The sequence below is a fragment of the Ovis aries genome, chromosome 4, assembly GCF_016772045.2.
Source record: "Ovis aries strain OAR_USU_Benz2616 breed Rambouillet chromosome 4, ARS-UI_Ramb_v3.0, whole genome shotgun sequence".
In the NCBI taxonomy this organism is placed as follows: Eukaryota; Metazoa; Chordata; class Mammalia; order Artiodactyla; family Bovidae; genus Ovis; species Ovis aries.
This window is the reverse complement of record NC_056057.1, coordinates 54,793,425-54,809,552: the sequence shown is the minus strand read 5'-3', so window position 1 is coordinate 54,809,552 and position 16,128 is coordinate 54,793,425.

Genomic DNA, 16,128 nt, shown 5'->3' with positions numbered 1-16,128 from the left:
AAGTATTTTATTCTTTTTGTTGCAGTGGTGAATGGAATTGTTTCCTTAATTTCTCTATTTTCTCATTATTAGTGTATAGGAATGCAAGGGATTTCTGTGTGTTGATTTTATATCCTGCAACTTTACTATATTCATTGATTAGCTCTAGTAATTTTCTGGTGGAGTCTTTAGGGCTTTCTATGTAGAGGATCATGTCATCTGCAAACAGTGAGAGTTTTACTTCTTCTTTTCCAATTTGGATTCCTTTTATTTCTTTTTCTGTTCTGATTGCTATGGCCAAAACTTCCAGAACTATGTTGAATAGTAGTGTTGAAAGTGGGCACCCTTGTCTTGTTCCTGACTTTAAGGGAAACGCTTTCAATTTTTCACCATTGAGGATAATGTTAGCTGTGGATTTGTCATATATAGCTTTTATTATGTTGAGGTATGTTTCTTCTATTCCTGCTTTCTGGAGAGTTTTTTTTTTAAATCATAAATGGATGTTAAATTTTGTCAAAGACTTTCTCTGCATCTATTGAGATAAACATATAACTTTTATTTTTCAGTTTGTTAATGTGGTGTATTACATTGATTGATTTGCAGATATTGAAGAATCCTTGCATCCCTGGGATAAAGCCCACTTGGTCACGGTGTATGATCTTTTTAATGTGTTGTTGGATTCTGATTGCTAGAATTTTGTTAAGGACTTTTGCATCTGTGTTCATCAGTGATATTGGCCTGTAGTTTTCTTTCTTTGCGGCATCTTTATCAGGTTTTGGTATTAGGGTGATGGTGGCCTCATAGAATGAGTTTGGAAGTTTATCTTCCTCTGCAATTTTCTGGAAGAGTTTGAGTAGATCGGTGTTAGCTCTTCTCGAAATTTTTGGTAGAATTCAGCTGTGAAGCCGTCTGGACCTGGGCTTTTGTTTGCTGGAAGATTTCTGATTACAGTTTCAATTTCCATGCTTGTGATGGGTCTGTTAAGATTTTTTTATTTCTTCCTGGTTCAGTTTTGGAAAGTTGTACTTTTCTAAGAATTTGTCCATTTCTTCCACGTTGTCCATTTTATTGGCATATAATTGCTGATAGTCATCTCTTATGATCCTTTGTATTTCTATGTTGTCTGTTGTGATCTCTCCATTTTCATTTCTAATTTTATTGATTTGATTTTTCTCCCTTTGTTTCTTGATGAGTCTGGCTAATGGTTTGTCAATTTTATTTATCCTGTCAAAGAACCAGCTTTTGGCTTTGTTGATTTTTGCTATGGTGTCTTTTGTTTCTTTTGCATTTATTTCTGCCCTAATTTTTAAGATTTCTTTCCTTCTACTAACCCTGGGGTTCTTCATTTCTTCCTTTTCTAGTTGCTTTAGGTGTAGAGTTAGGTTATTTATTTGACTTTTTTCTTGTTTCTTGAGGTATGCCTGTATTGCTATGAACCATCCCCTTAGCACTGCTTTTACAGCATCCCACAGGTTTTGGGCTGTTATGTTTTCATTTTCATTCATTTCTATGCATATTTTCATTTCTTTTTTGATTTCTTCTGTGATTTGTTGGTTATTCAGAAGTGTGTTGTTCAACCTCCATATGTTGGAATTTTTAATAGTTTTTCTCCTGTAATTGAGATCTAATCTTACTGCATTGTTGTCAGAAAAGATGCTTGGAATGATTTCAATTTTTTTAAATTTACCAAGGCTAGATTTATGGCCCAGGATGTGATCTATCCTGGAGAAGGTTCCGTGTGCACTTGAGAAAAAGTTGAAATTCATTGTTTTGGGGTGAAATGTCCTATAAATATCAATTAGGTCTAACCGGTTTATTGTATCATTTAAAGTTTGTGTTTCCTTGTTAATTTTCTGTTTAGTTGATCTATCCATAGGTGTGAGTGGGTTATTAAAGTCTCCCACTATTACTGTGTTATTGTTAATTTCCCCTTTCATACTTGCTAGCATTTGTCTTACATATTGCGGTGCTCCTATGTTGGGTGCATATGTATCTGTAATTGTTTTATCTTCTTCTTGGATTGATCCTTTGATCGTTATGAATTGTCCTTCTTTGTCTCTTTTCAGAGCCTTTGTTTTAAAGTCTATTTTATCTGATATGAGTATTGCTACTCCTGCTTTCTTTTGGTCTCTATTTGCATGGAATATCTTTTTCCAGGCCTTCACTTTCAGTCTGTATGTGTCCCCTGTTTTGAGGTGGGTCTCTTGTAGACAACATATATAGGGGTCTTGTTTTTGTATCCATTCAGCCAGTCTTTGTCTTTTGGTTGGGGCATTCAACCCATTTATGTTTAAGGTAATTATTGATAAGTATGATCCCGTTGCCATTTATTTTATTGTTTTGGGTTTGGGTTTATACACCCTTTTTGTGTTTCCTGTCTAGAGAAGATCCTTTAGCATTTGTTGGAAAGCTGGTTTGGTGGTGCTGAGTTCTCTCAGCTTTTGCTTGTCTGTAAAGCTTTTGATTTCTCCTTCATATTTGGATGAGATTCTTGCTGGGTACAGTAATCTGGGCTGTAGGTTATTTTCTTTCATCACTTTAAGTATGTCTTGCCATTCCCTCCTGGCCTGAAGCGTTTCTATTGAAAGATCAGCTTTTACCCTTATGGGAATCCCCTTGTGTGTTATTTGTTGTTTTTCCCTTGCTGCTTTTAATATTTGTTTTTTGTGTTTGATCTTTGTTAACTTGATTAATATGTGTCTTGGGGCATTTCGCCTTGGGTTTATCCTGTTTGGGACTCTCTAGGTTTCTTGGACTTGGGTGATTATTTCCTTCCCCATTTTAGGGAAGTTTTCAACTATTATCTCCTCAAGTATTTTCTCATGGTCTTTCTTCTGTCTTCTTCTTCTGGGACTCCTATGATTCAAATGTTGGAACCATTAATATTGTCCTGGAGGTCTCTGAGATTGTCCTCATTTCTTTTAATTTGTTTTTCCTTTTTCCTCTCTGATTCACTTATTTCTACCATTCTATCCTCTATTTCACTAATCCTATCTTCTGCCTGTTATTCTACTATTTGTTGCCTCCAGAGTGTTTTTTATCTCATTTATTGCACTATTCATTATATATTGACTCTCTTTTATTTTCTAGGTCCTTGTTAAACCTTTCTTGCATCCTTGTCTCCAGGCTATTTATCTGTGATTCCATTTTAATTTCAAGATTTTGGATCATTTTCACTATCATTATTTGGAATTCTTTATCAGGTAGATTCCCTATCTCTTCCTCTTTTGTTTGGTTTGGTGGGCATTTATCCTGTTCCTTTACCTGTTGAGTATTCCTCTGTCTCTTCATCTTGTTTATATTGCTGAGTTTGGGGTGTCCTTTCTGTATTCTGGCAGTTTGTGGAGTTCTCTTTATTGTGGAGTTTCTTCACTGTGGGTGGGGTTGTACAGGTGGCTTGTCAAGGTTTCTTGTTTAGGGAAGCTTTTGTCAGTGTTCTGGTGGGTGGAGCTGGATTTCTTATCTCTGGAGTGGAATGAAGTGTCCAGTAATGAGTTATGAGGTGTCAGTGGTTTGGGGGTAACTTTGGGCAGCCTGTATATTGAAGCTCAGGGCTGTGTTCCTGTATTGATGGAGAATGTGCACGGTATGTCTTGCTCTGGAACTTGTTGGCCCTTGGGTGGTGCTTGGTTTCAGTGTAGATATGGAGGCGTTTGATGAGCTCCTATCGATTAATGTTCCCTGGAGTCAGGAGTTCTTTGGTGTTCTCAGGATTTGGACTTAAGTCTCCTGCTTCTGGTTTTCAGCCTTATTTTACAGTAGTCTCAAGACTTCTCCTTCTATACAGCACCACTGATAAAACATCTAGGTTAAAGATGAAAAGTTTCTTCACAGTCAGATACACCCAGAGAGGTTCACAGAGTTACATGGAGAAGAGAAGAGGGAGGAGAGAGTTAGAGGTGACCTGAGAGCAAGCTAGCCAGTAATCACTTCCTTATGTGCCCTCCACAGCTCCACAGTCTGGACTGCTCAGAGATGTTCATGGAGTTATACAGAGAAGAGAAGAGGGAGGAAGGAGACAGAGGCGGCCAGGAGGATAAAAGGGGGAAATGAAAAGGAGAGAGACAGATCCAGCCAGTAACCAGTTCCCTAAATGTTCTCCATCATCTGGAACACACAGAGATTCACAGAACTGGGTAGAGAAGAGAAGGGGGAGGGAGGAGACAGAGGCAACCTGGTGAAGAAATAGGAGAATCCGAAGGAGGAGAGAGCAGTTAAGCCAGTAATCTCGCTGCTAAGTAAAAATGGGTACTGAAGACTGGGTTTTTAAAGGTACAAAACTGATAATAAATACCAAAAAGCAAAGATTAAAAATCTAGAGTAGAGGTTGGATTTTCAAAAATACAATATTAAAGAAAAGAAGAAGAAAGAAAAAAAAAACCATATCAGAAAAATTATTTAGAAAAAATATATATATATATGAAGTTTGCTTTAAAAATAGGGTCTTTTTTTTTGAAAGTAATAGTAGGTTATAAAAATGAAAATTAAGGGAGTAATAGAGGACATAGAAATTGAAAAAAATTTAAAAAAAAAAGAAGAAAAAAAAATGAATGATCGTAAAAATAGTAAAGATATATCTAGGACTTTCTCTGGTGTTGTTTTGGGCAGTGTGGGGTCAGTTCATTTTCAGATAATTCCTTGGTCCAGCTTATATTTCTCAAGATCTATAGGCCCCTTCCTATGTAGTTGGTACTAACGACAGGGTTTTAATCTATTGCACCCATCACTTTCAAGGCAGTTCCCTCTGTTTTAGCTTCTTCTGTTTGCTGGTCTCTTCAGTGTCTGATTTCCACCCTGACACAAGGGGGTGCGGTGGTGGACCCTTTTTTTAGGCTCACTTGTTCAGTCGTGCTGTGGGAAGGGAGGGATGCTGCAAACAAATAACACTGGTGTGTGCCCGCAGTGTCTCAGCCACACTGGCCTGCCCCCGCTCACGGGGCACACAGCTCAGGCTCTAGGTTGCTCCACTGGGAATCCTCCGAGGTCGGCCCTGGGGGATGCACCTCCCAGGTCTAAGCTGCTCAGGTAGTCCTCAGAGGTGCAGACTTGGTTGGGCCTGCGTTTTGTGCCCTTCCCAGGTCCGAGTAGCTCAGGTGTTTGGCGAGTGCAGTTGCTGCGACTTATTGCCTCTCCTGTCCCTGCTGCTCAGTTTTCTGGGTGTACAGCTGGCACACCTTCTCAGGTGGATGATGACTGTCCAGAACCCCAAGAAGTCTTAGTTAGTAAAGAAGCCTGCTTGCAGTTTGGTAGATACTGTCTCTCTGGGGCTGCGACTGCCCCCTTCTGGCCCTTCTGGCTCTGGCTGCCTGTCACCAGAGGGGGATGGTCTGAGCCGGCTAATTCTGTTCCGTCCTTTGTTCCGTGCATGGTCTTGGTGGTGTCTTATGTTAGAGTTTTTCACGTGGCAGCTATTCCACAGTCTGGTTTGCTAGCCCAAGTTAGTTCGCTCTGATTACACTTGGGGCATTCAGGCCCGATCCTTACTCTAAGCAATTCAGCCCGTGCCTCCCTGCCCAGCTCCCGCTTGCTAGTGGCGGATGCACGTGTCTGCGCTGCTTCTCTGCTGGGGGAGTTACCGTTGGGCTCGTAACCTGTGGGTTTTAATTATTTATTTATTTTTCCTTCCTGTTTCGTTGCCCTCTGCGCTTCCCACAGACTCAGCAGTGAGAGTGTTTCCTGGCGTTTGGAAACTTCTCTCTTTAAGACTCCCTTCCCAGGATGGAGCTCTGTCCCTACTTCTTTTGTCGCTTTTTTGTCTTTTATATTTTTCCCTACCTCTTTTCGAAGACAATGGGCTGCTTTTCTGGGTGCTTGATGTCCTCTGCCAGCATTCAGAAGTTGTTTTGTAGCATTTACACAGCGTTTAAGTGTTCTTTTGATGAATTTGTGGGGGAGAAAGTGGTCTCCCATCCTATTCCTCCACCATCTTAGGACCACCCTGGATTATTTTTTTAACCACTGAGCCACTAGGGAAGCCCCACTGGCATAAAGCCTCACTTGTAATCAAACAGAATAGAAAAGAAAGCCCAGAAATTAATCCATGAATATATAGTCAAGTGATCTTCCATAAGGGTGTCAAGTATACACAATATGGAAAGGATAGACTCTTCAACTAATATTATGGGGAAAATTGTCCACATGCAGAAGAATAAAACCCTTATTTTACACTATACACAAAAATCAACTAAAAAAATCAAAAAGAGTTAAATACAAATCTGCAACTGTAAAATTCCGAAATGAAAACATAAGGGGAAAGCTTCATGGTATTGGTCTCAGAACTGATTTCTTAGATGTGATGTGAACAAGAAAAGCAAAACAGACAAATGGGACTGCATTAAACTGAAAAGCTTCAGAGCAGCAAAACTAACAACCAACAGATATTAAAAAAAAATCATCCTGTGAAATTGGAGAAAATATTTGAAAACTACTCATATCAGATAAGGCATTAAAATCCAAATATGTAAGGAACTCCTATAATTTCCTGCCATATTCAGCAAAGTAGACATGTTTTTCTATTATCCTGCCACATACATGACAGAATGGATGAGGGAAATGGCAACCCATTCCAGTATTCTTGCCTGGAGAATCCCATGGACAGAGGAGCCTAGTGGGCTACAGTCCATGTGGTCGCAAGAGTTGGATATGACTTAACAACTAAACTACCGCCACCGTGGGTGAATCTTGAGGATATTAAGTTAAATAAGCCAGTCACAGCATACAGACAGCCAACAAACACAAGAAAAATTCTCAAAAGATCACAAATCATTAGAGAAATATAAATCAAAACTACAATGAGATATTACCTCACACTTGTCAGAATGGCCATTACCATCACATTTACAAACCATAAAAGCTGGAGAAGGTGTGAAGAAAAGGTAACCCACTGTTGGTGGGAATAAAAGTTGATACAGACACTATGGAGGACAGTGTGGAAGTTACTTAAAAAATTAAAAATAGAACTACCACATGATCTAGCAATCCAACTATGGGGCATGTATCCAGAGAAAAGCATAATTCAAAAAGATACATGCACCCAAATATTCACTGCAGTGCTATTTACAATAGCCAGGACATGGAAACAAACCATATGTTCATCAACAGAAGAATGAACAAAGATATGGTACACATAAACAATCGAATATTACTCAGCCATAAAAAAGGAACAAACTGGGTCACTTGTAGAGATGTGGATGGACCTAGATACTGACATATAGGATGAATTAGGTCAGAAACAGGAAAAACAAATATCATATATTAATGCATATAGGTAGAATCTGAAAAACTGGTACAGAAGAGCCTATTTTACAAAACAGAAATAGAGACGCAGACATAAAGAACAAATGTATGAATACCAAGGAGGCAAAGGGGAAATGGGATGGATTGGGAGACAGGGATTGACATATATATATACACTATTAATACTAATATTATGTTCAAAATAGATAACTAATTAACAGTTAGAACTGGACATGGAACAACAGACTGGTTCCAAATAGGAAAAGGAGTACGTCAAGGCTGTATATTGTCACCCTGCTTATTTAACTTCTATGCAGAGTACATCATGAGAAACGCTGGACTGGAAGAAACACAAGCTGGAATCAAGATTGCTGGGAGAAATACCAATAACCTCAGATATGCAGATGACACCACCCTTATGGAAGAAAGTGAAGAGGAACTAAACAGCCTCTTGATGAAAGTGAAAGAGGAGAGTGAAAAAGCTGGTTTAAAGCTCAACATTCAGAAAACAAAGATCATGGCATCTGGTCCCATCACTCCATGGGAAATAGATGGGGAAACAGTGGAAACAGTGTCAGACTTCATTTTTTTGGGCTCCAAAATCACTGCAGATGGTGACTGAAGCCATGAAATTTAAAGATGCTTACTCCTTGGAAGAAAAGTTATGACCAACATAGATAGTATATTCAAAAGCAGAGACATTACTTTGCTGACTAAGGTCCATCTAGTCAAGGCTATTGTTTTCCCAGTAGTCATGTATGGGTGTGAGAGTTGGACTGTGAAGAAGGTTGAGCACCACAGAATTGATGCTTTTGAACTGTGATGTTGGAGAAGACTCTTGAGAGTCCCTTGGACTGCAAGGAGATCCAACCAGTCCATTCTGAAGGAGATCAGACCTGGGATTTCTTTGAAAGGAATGATGCTAAAGCTGAAGCTCCAGTACTTTGGCCACCTCATGCGAAGAGTTGACTCATTGGGAAAGACTCTGATGCTGGGAGGGATTGGGGGCAGGAGAAGAAGGGGATGACCGAGGATGAGATGGCTGGATGGCATCACTGACTCGATGGATGAGAGTCTGAGTGAACTCCGGGAGTTGGTGATGGACAGGGAGGCCTGGTGTGCTGCGATTCATGGGATTGCAAATAGTCAGATATGACTGAGTGACTGAACTCAACTGAATGAGAACTTACTGTATAGCCCAGGGGACTCTATTCATTGCTCTGTGGTGACTTAAATTGGAAGGAAACCCAAAAAAAGAGATGATATGTATATGCATATAGTTGATTCCCTTTTCTGTATGGTAGAGAATATAAAGCAACTATACTCCAATAAAAATTAAAAACTAAATAAAGTAGATAACCAACAAGGATATACTCTATAGCACAGGAAACTCTGCTCAGTATTCTGTAATAACCTTTTCCCTAAATGGGAAAAGAATGTTAAAAGAATAGACACATATATGGGTAAAAACATTACATTAAAAAACTTAAAACATTAGCCAGTCATAAAAGAACAAATACTGCATGATTCACTTATATTAGATATCTTAAATAGTAATACATGAACCATGAACTTCCAGATGTTCAAGCTGGTTTTAGAAAATGCAGAGGAACCAGAGATCAAATTGCCAACATCCACTGGAAAGAGGAAGAGTTTCAGAAAAACATCTATTTCTGCTTTATTGACTATGCCAAAGCCTTTGACTGTGGCGATCACAATAAACAGTGGAAAATTCTGAAGGAGATGGGAATACCAGACCACCTGACCTGCCTCTTGAGAAACTTATATGCAGGTCAGGAAGCAATAGATAGAACTGGACATGGAACAACAGACTGGTTCCAAATAGGAAAAGGAGTATGTTAAGGCTGTATATTGTCAACCTGCTTATTTAACTTCTATGCAGAGTACATCATAAGAAACCCTGGGCTGGAGGAAGCACAAGCTGCAATCAAGATTGCCGGGAGGAACATCAATCACCTCAGATAAGCAGATGACACCACCCTTATGGCAGAAAGTGAAGAGGAACTAAAAAGCCTCTTGATGAAAGTGAAAGAGGAGAGTGAAAAAGTTGGCTTAAAGCTCAACATTCAGAAAACGAAGATCATGGCATCTGGTCCCACCACTTCATGGCAAATAGATGGGGAAACAGTGGCTGACTTTATTTTGGGGGCTCTAAAATCACTGCAAATAGTGATTGCAGCCATGAAATTAAAAGACACTTACCCCTTGGAAGGAAAGTTATGACAAATCTAGACAGCATATTAAAAAGCAGAGACATTACCTTGTCCACAAAAGTCCATCTAGTCAAGGCTGTGGTTTTCCCAGTAGTCATGTATGGATGTCAAAGTTGGACTATAAAGAAAGCTGAGTGCAGAAGAATTGATGCTTTGAACTGTGGTGTTGGAGAAGACTCTTGAGAGTCCCTTGGACTGCAAGGAGATCCAACCAGTCCATACTAAAGGAGATCAGTCCTGGGTGTTGACTGGATGGACTGATGTTGAAGCTGAAACTCCAATACTTTGGCCACCTGATGCAAAGAGCTGACTCATTCGAAAAGACCCTGATACTGGGAAAGACAGAGGGCAGGAAGAGAAGGTGATGAGAGAGGATGAGGTGGTTGGATGGCATCACTGACTCAATGGACATGGGTTTGGATAGACTCTGGCAGTTGGTGATGGACAGGGAGGCCTGGCTTGCTGTGGTTTAGGGAATCGCAAAGAGTCAGACGTGACTGAGCGACTGAACTGAATGAAATAGTAATTTGGGATCAGAGAGAGTGGTGGTTGCCAGGGATTGAGTGGAAGGGGAAATGGAGAGGTGCTAATCAACATGTATAAAGTCTCAATTATGCAAAAATAATAATAAGCAGTTCTAGAGATTTGCTGTACAATGTCACCTCTTTTATATTTATCTATATTCTTACTATGTCTGGTGCTCTTCATTCTTTTGTGTAAATCCAAATACTAACTTCCATCTGGTATAATATTCTTCCTGTTTGAAAAAATTTCTTTAACATTTTTTGTAGTACAGAAGTGATGGTGGTGAAGTTGTTCTTGCCTTTCCTTGTCTGAAAAAGTCTTCAATTTGTTTTTACTTTTGAAATATTTTTGATGGGAATAAAATCTAGGTTGACCTCTCATTTAAATATGTTATACCACTGCTCTATGTATAGTAGTAATTTCTGCCAAGAAGTCTGATATAATTCTTATCAGGGTTCTCCTGTATATATGTGCCTTTCTTTTTTTTTTTTTTATGTGATATTTTATTTATTTATTTATTTTTTTAGTTTTTATTTTTAAATTTTAAAATCTTTAATTCTTACATGCGTTCCCAAACATGAACCCCCCTCCCACCTCCCTCCCCACAACATCTCTCTGGGTCATCCCCATGCACCAGCCCCAAGCATGCTGTATCCTGTGTCAGACATAGACTGGAGATTCAATTCCTACATGGTAGTATACATGTTAGAATGCCATTCTCCCAAATCATCCCACCCTCTCCCTCTCCCTCTGAGTCCAAAAGTCCGTTATACACATCTGTGTCTTTTTTCCCGTCTTGCATACAGGGTCGTCATTGCCATCTTCCTAAATTCCATATATATGTGTTAGTATACTGTATTGGTGTTTTTCTTTCTGGCTTACTTCATTCTGTATAATCGGCTCCAGTTTCATCCATCTCATCAGAACTGATTCAAATGAATTCTTTTTAACGGCTGAGTAATACTCCATTGTGTATATGTACCATAGCTTTCTTATCCATTCATCTGCTGATGGACATCTAGGTTGTTTCCATGTCCTGGCTATTATAAACAGTGCTGCGATGAACACTGGGGTACATGTGTCTCTTTCCATTTTGGTTTCCTTATATGTGCCTTTCAATGGGCTCATTTTAATTTCTTTTCACTATATTGCAAAAGCACTTCTATTATAATGATGCTTGATGTAATTTTTTTGTTCCTAATTCTGCTTGGGGTTCATTGAGCTTCTTGGATCTATATATTTTCTATTTTAATCAAATTTGGAAAATTTTCAATCATTAATCCTTCAAATATTTATTCTCTGTCTCTTCCCCTTTGTAGGACTCCCAGTACACATTAGGCCCACTAGTATTAATCTCTGGTATCACTAATCCTTTACACAATTCTTTTTTTTCAGTCTATTTTCTGTTTTAGTTTTTTTTCAGTATTTCTTGCTATAGTTTCAAGTTCAGAAGTCATTACTTCTGCAAGGTGTATTCTGCTCTTAACAGCCTCCAGCAAATTTTTCATTTCAGATATTTCATTTTTTCATAGATATAATACCCATTTGTTTCTTATGCTTCACATTTCTCCCATTATGTTCTTGTTTGTTTTAATTCTTGGGCATACTGAGTATGTTTATCATAAATCTTTCAACATCTCTTTAACATAGTCCTCTCATTCTTTTCTAGGTTTGTTTCTAATGACCGAGTTTACTCCAAATTTGGGCAATATTTTCCTGCTTTTTTGCATGTGAAGCAGTTTTTAATTATTTGCTGTGCATTGTAAATTATATGTTGAAGGGTATTAGATTTTACTATATTTCTTTAAATGATAAGGTCATTTTTCTGGCTGGACATTAACATGCTTGAGATTAGTTTGATTCTCTCTGAGCTTGTTCTGAAACCCTCTGAAGACAGTTCTAGGGTAACATTTCTCTAAAGTTGGTTTATATTCTTTATAAATCTAGTTAAATGTGCCATATTTTCACTCTGCTGACTGAAACCTGGATGATTCTTTTATATAATCTCTAGCAACTTTCTGACTTCCAGATCCCCAGAAATGGTTCTTTCCCTAGATTTTGTTCTTTCACTGGTCCCTTTCATTTCTCCCAATGAAGGTACAGATCTATTTAAGACAGAGACTCAAAAGGAACTTTTCTTCCTATTCTTATAACTGTCTCTCCGTACCTCTATTCAATATGATACTTGATGCCACCATTTCTAGCTGCCTTATCCTTCCTGAAATCCAGTTTCTGTCTTCTCAATTCAGAGGAACCACAGGACTTTGATTTTCTCTCCCCTGCAATGGAATTTGAAAACTGCCTCTAGGCAGAAAGCTAGAATGATCACAGAGCTTATCTCACTGATACACTTTTCCAGAGATCTTAGTGCAGCACTGCATGCTTATTATCTGAAATAGTTGTTTCAGGTATATTTCCAGTGTTCTAGTTTTTTTATGGTAAGAAGACAAATTAGAATTCTGTTCCCTTCTCAGGGCTGGAAGCAAAAGTCCAGAAGTATGCTCTAATAGTTATTGTTATATAATCATCCAACTTTCTTTTCCAAAAGATTAATCCAATTTATATTATCAGTACAATGACTACTTCCTTCACTGAACTTTCATTGAAAGTGAAAGTGAAAGTCAAGTTGCTCAGTCCTGTCCCACTCTTTGTGACCCCAGGGACTATAGCCTACCTGGCTCCTCTGTCCATGGAATTTTCCAGGCAAGAGTACTGGAGTGGGTTAGACTCCTATTTTAACAGCACATTTTCACATGAAAACATGTATATATGTGATATATGTACTTTATGACTCATACTTTGTGAGTCAGTACAGAGTATATGCTAATTGGGATTAATATCAAAGTTCATGTGGTTCTGTCTATTAAAAATTTAGGTATGGTTGTTATTATCTCTGGGAAAAATTGCAGAATCACACAGTCAGCTATGGAATCCAGAGGCATTTTATTAGTGTGAATCAACACAAAATGAGGCAAACCTTGTTATAGATTTGCAGAATATTATACTTGAGTAATTAAAACATATGGTCTATTTAGTGTTCTATATTAATAAAACTATTAAAATCATCCATCTTGTTATGGGTCTTTATTCATTAAGAACAGATTTTAATGTTTTAAAAATATATCAGGCATTTCAGAAAGCAGAAAAAACAAAAAGGTATTGCCCTTAATATCCATATTATTAATAGTTATATTAAACATAATTACTGCTAAAATTTGGAGTATTATATTTTATATATTTAATATACAGCTGTAACATACTTCATAAATAACTTTATACTCTGCTTTCTCATTTAATAACTAATATAGTAAAAGTTTTAATAATTATCTTCTAGAATCACAGTATATTTTATATAAATATACTATCATTGGGTCATTAACTCATGGCATTATCAAGTGATTTTAAATATAAGTACTTTTATTATCATCTTTGTGAGTCAAAACATTATCATTATTTACGATTTCAAATCACTACTACAGGAGGTGTAATTAAATGCTCAGAGGTATAAACTTTTCCAAAGACATTCAATACACAATGAACATTTCTTTCTCTAAGTGATAAAAACAATATATACTTCTACAAATAGTACTGGTTCATTCTCTGCATTCAAATTAGCTTTCACTGTTACCATTATTTTTAAAAATTCCATGTTGAAATTGCATTTTTTACCTGATTCTGGTAAGTTTACATTCTAACTAGTGCAGTCCATTCGAATTCTAGATTGTTCAGATCCAGGTCAATGGTTCTGAAAGGTCTAGGCATTTTCCATGCTCCAATGCAGTTGGTCTAGGCCCACTTGAACCTATTTTGTTCAAGGGATTCTCAATATGCAAATCGACAGAAGTCTGTAATATGGGGCTCTGGCACTTTATTATCTTGTCGAGTCTCTGTGTTTCAATATCTAAAGTTGTTATGATTATATAGGGTAGTGGCTTTTTAGTGGACTGCTGGTCCATTGCAGCCTTTGGACTCAGTGATCAATCAGCCAACACCAAAGATTCTTGCAGTTCACATGGGCTGATACTACAAAGGCCTCATTTCCTATCAGGATGATGTATGGAACATGAAGCTTGTGGAGATCTTTTCTCTTACTCCAAAGTTACCTTCTACTTCAAAAGATTAAGTGGAGGGTAAGTAGGCATAGTTTATAGCTGAGACTAAAAGGCTCAATGTGTCTCAATTTCTAATCTTAGAGGAATATCAGAGAATTTCTAATTTTAGAGTAGAAATATCCACTGCAATGCAAGATACCCTAAGAATGTGTTTGTAGAGTAAGCGTGTTGCCTCAGAACAGGTTAAGCCAATATGTCCCCACCCTGCTAGGAAGCAGATTTAGAGAGGGAGAAAGGGTTGTGTCTCTAGGGGAGGAAAAGTGATTGTGCTAGATTTTGGGTCCCTTCTTCATTTCTTTCTTTCCTCGAGGAGAAGTAGAGGATATCCAACTCAGAAGTGTAACAATAGAGATGTTTGTGAAATTGGAGATGCTTCTAAATACGGTAGCAAAGGCAGTTGGTTTGGTGTGGGAATTTAGGAATACAGAGAACTGTCCTGTGACAAATTATGATTTAAAAAACCAAATCAACCGTCACCAACAAAAAAACACCCCTATGACATGGAAGCCCTGGCAATGGAGAGGATGTTGCAAATAGCGATGACTAATCTAATAACTTCCATTATTTCATTCAGAATAACAAATGACCAATATAAGGTGACTCCCTATTTCCCTTCTCTGATGTGTCCGTAAAATAATTTTTCCTTCTTGAGAATAATGAGAAGTGATCTTGATAAGGAGGGCATCTTTGCCTTCAAATGTGACAAAAAACATATAAATTTTCTTTGCAAAAATATAACTGACCAAGTGATGTTGAATATCTTATGTTTAGGCATGAGTTCCTTTCAAAATCAGTAGAGATATTACAATTAATATCTAGAAGTAGAGTATTTCTTCCAAGTTACTCAAATTGTAGAGCTGCATTTGTGCTCTCCTACAGATAATCCAGGAATTTATTCGAGTTTCCACATCGGGACTGTAGTTACTATAGATATCTGTCCTAAATCAGATCATTTTTTTCCCCAGTAGATCTTTTCTAATCACAGAATGGTAAAAATGAAAACAGTTATCACTTTATCTGTCAAGTCAGATAAATCAGCAATGAAAAGAGTCATAACAGATGTCAGATTTCTCTTATTTTCAGTGATTTACACTCTCATCTATTTCTTTCTCTCATTAACAATATATACCTTTTGTTTATCAAACTACTTACTATCTGAAGAGTCAGTCTCTGAGGAAGGAGCTGTCTGATATTAACTGTTTCATGATCTTCAATACTATTTTACAAAAAAAGAGATTCTCAAAATGGCAAGTTTGAGATATATTATGTAGGTGAGCTACTTTAACACTTTTATTTCACACAGAGGAGGAAACTGAAGCTAAAGGAGGTTAAACAATTTGCCCATGATCATTTTCTGTAAAAGCTCTCATTTTTCTTCTTAAATGTGTTTATCCCTGGAATTAGGATACCAGCTTTGGGGCTAAGTGAATCAGTCACATAATTTAGCTTTTGTATACCTTGGCTTACTCTTCCATAAGATTGGAATAATAAATAATATCGACTTACTATTTTTCATACAGGAGTTTTATGAAGTGTTTCAAATGTATGCAAAGAATATAATGCCATAATACAACTACTACTTGGATTACAGATGAAGATTATTACTTGAGATTATGTCTGTCTTTTGGTGGCAGAATATTAGATAAAGCAAAAGGGATCAGTGTTAAGTAATGGAAGACATATATGACAAGAATCTGTACATTTGCAAGATCACAATAGGGCCCTTAGGCTACAACTTGAATGACAGCCATGGGATTTGGCATCTAATCTAGCACCCCAAATTGAGCTGTCATCTGAATTTGGGTGGGGGACTAAATGGGAGAAAATCAGCAATTATGAATATCTTACTGCCCAGTGCTTGGTCTGTCAACTATGTTAAGTTGGATTTTGCTTAATCATGTCTGTGAACCTTTTCTGAGTCTATAATTTTGGAAAAAATAACTTTTGAAACAAATTACTTCTTCCAACAGTTGCTCCTAGAGATTAGACGTTTTCTAATCATGGCACACATTTTTCTTACACTTGAATCATTTGAACACACA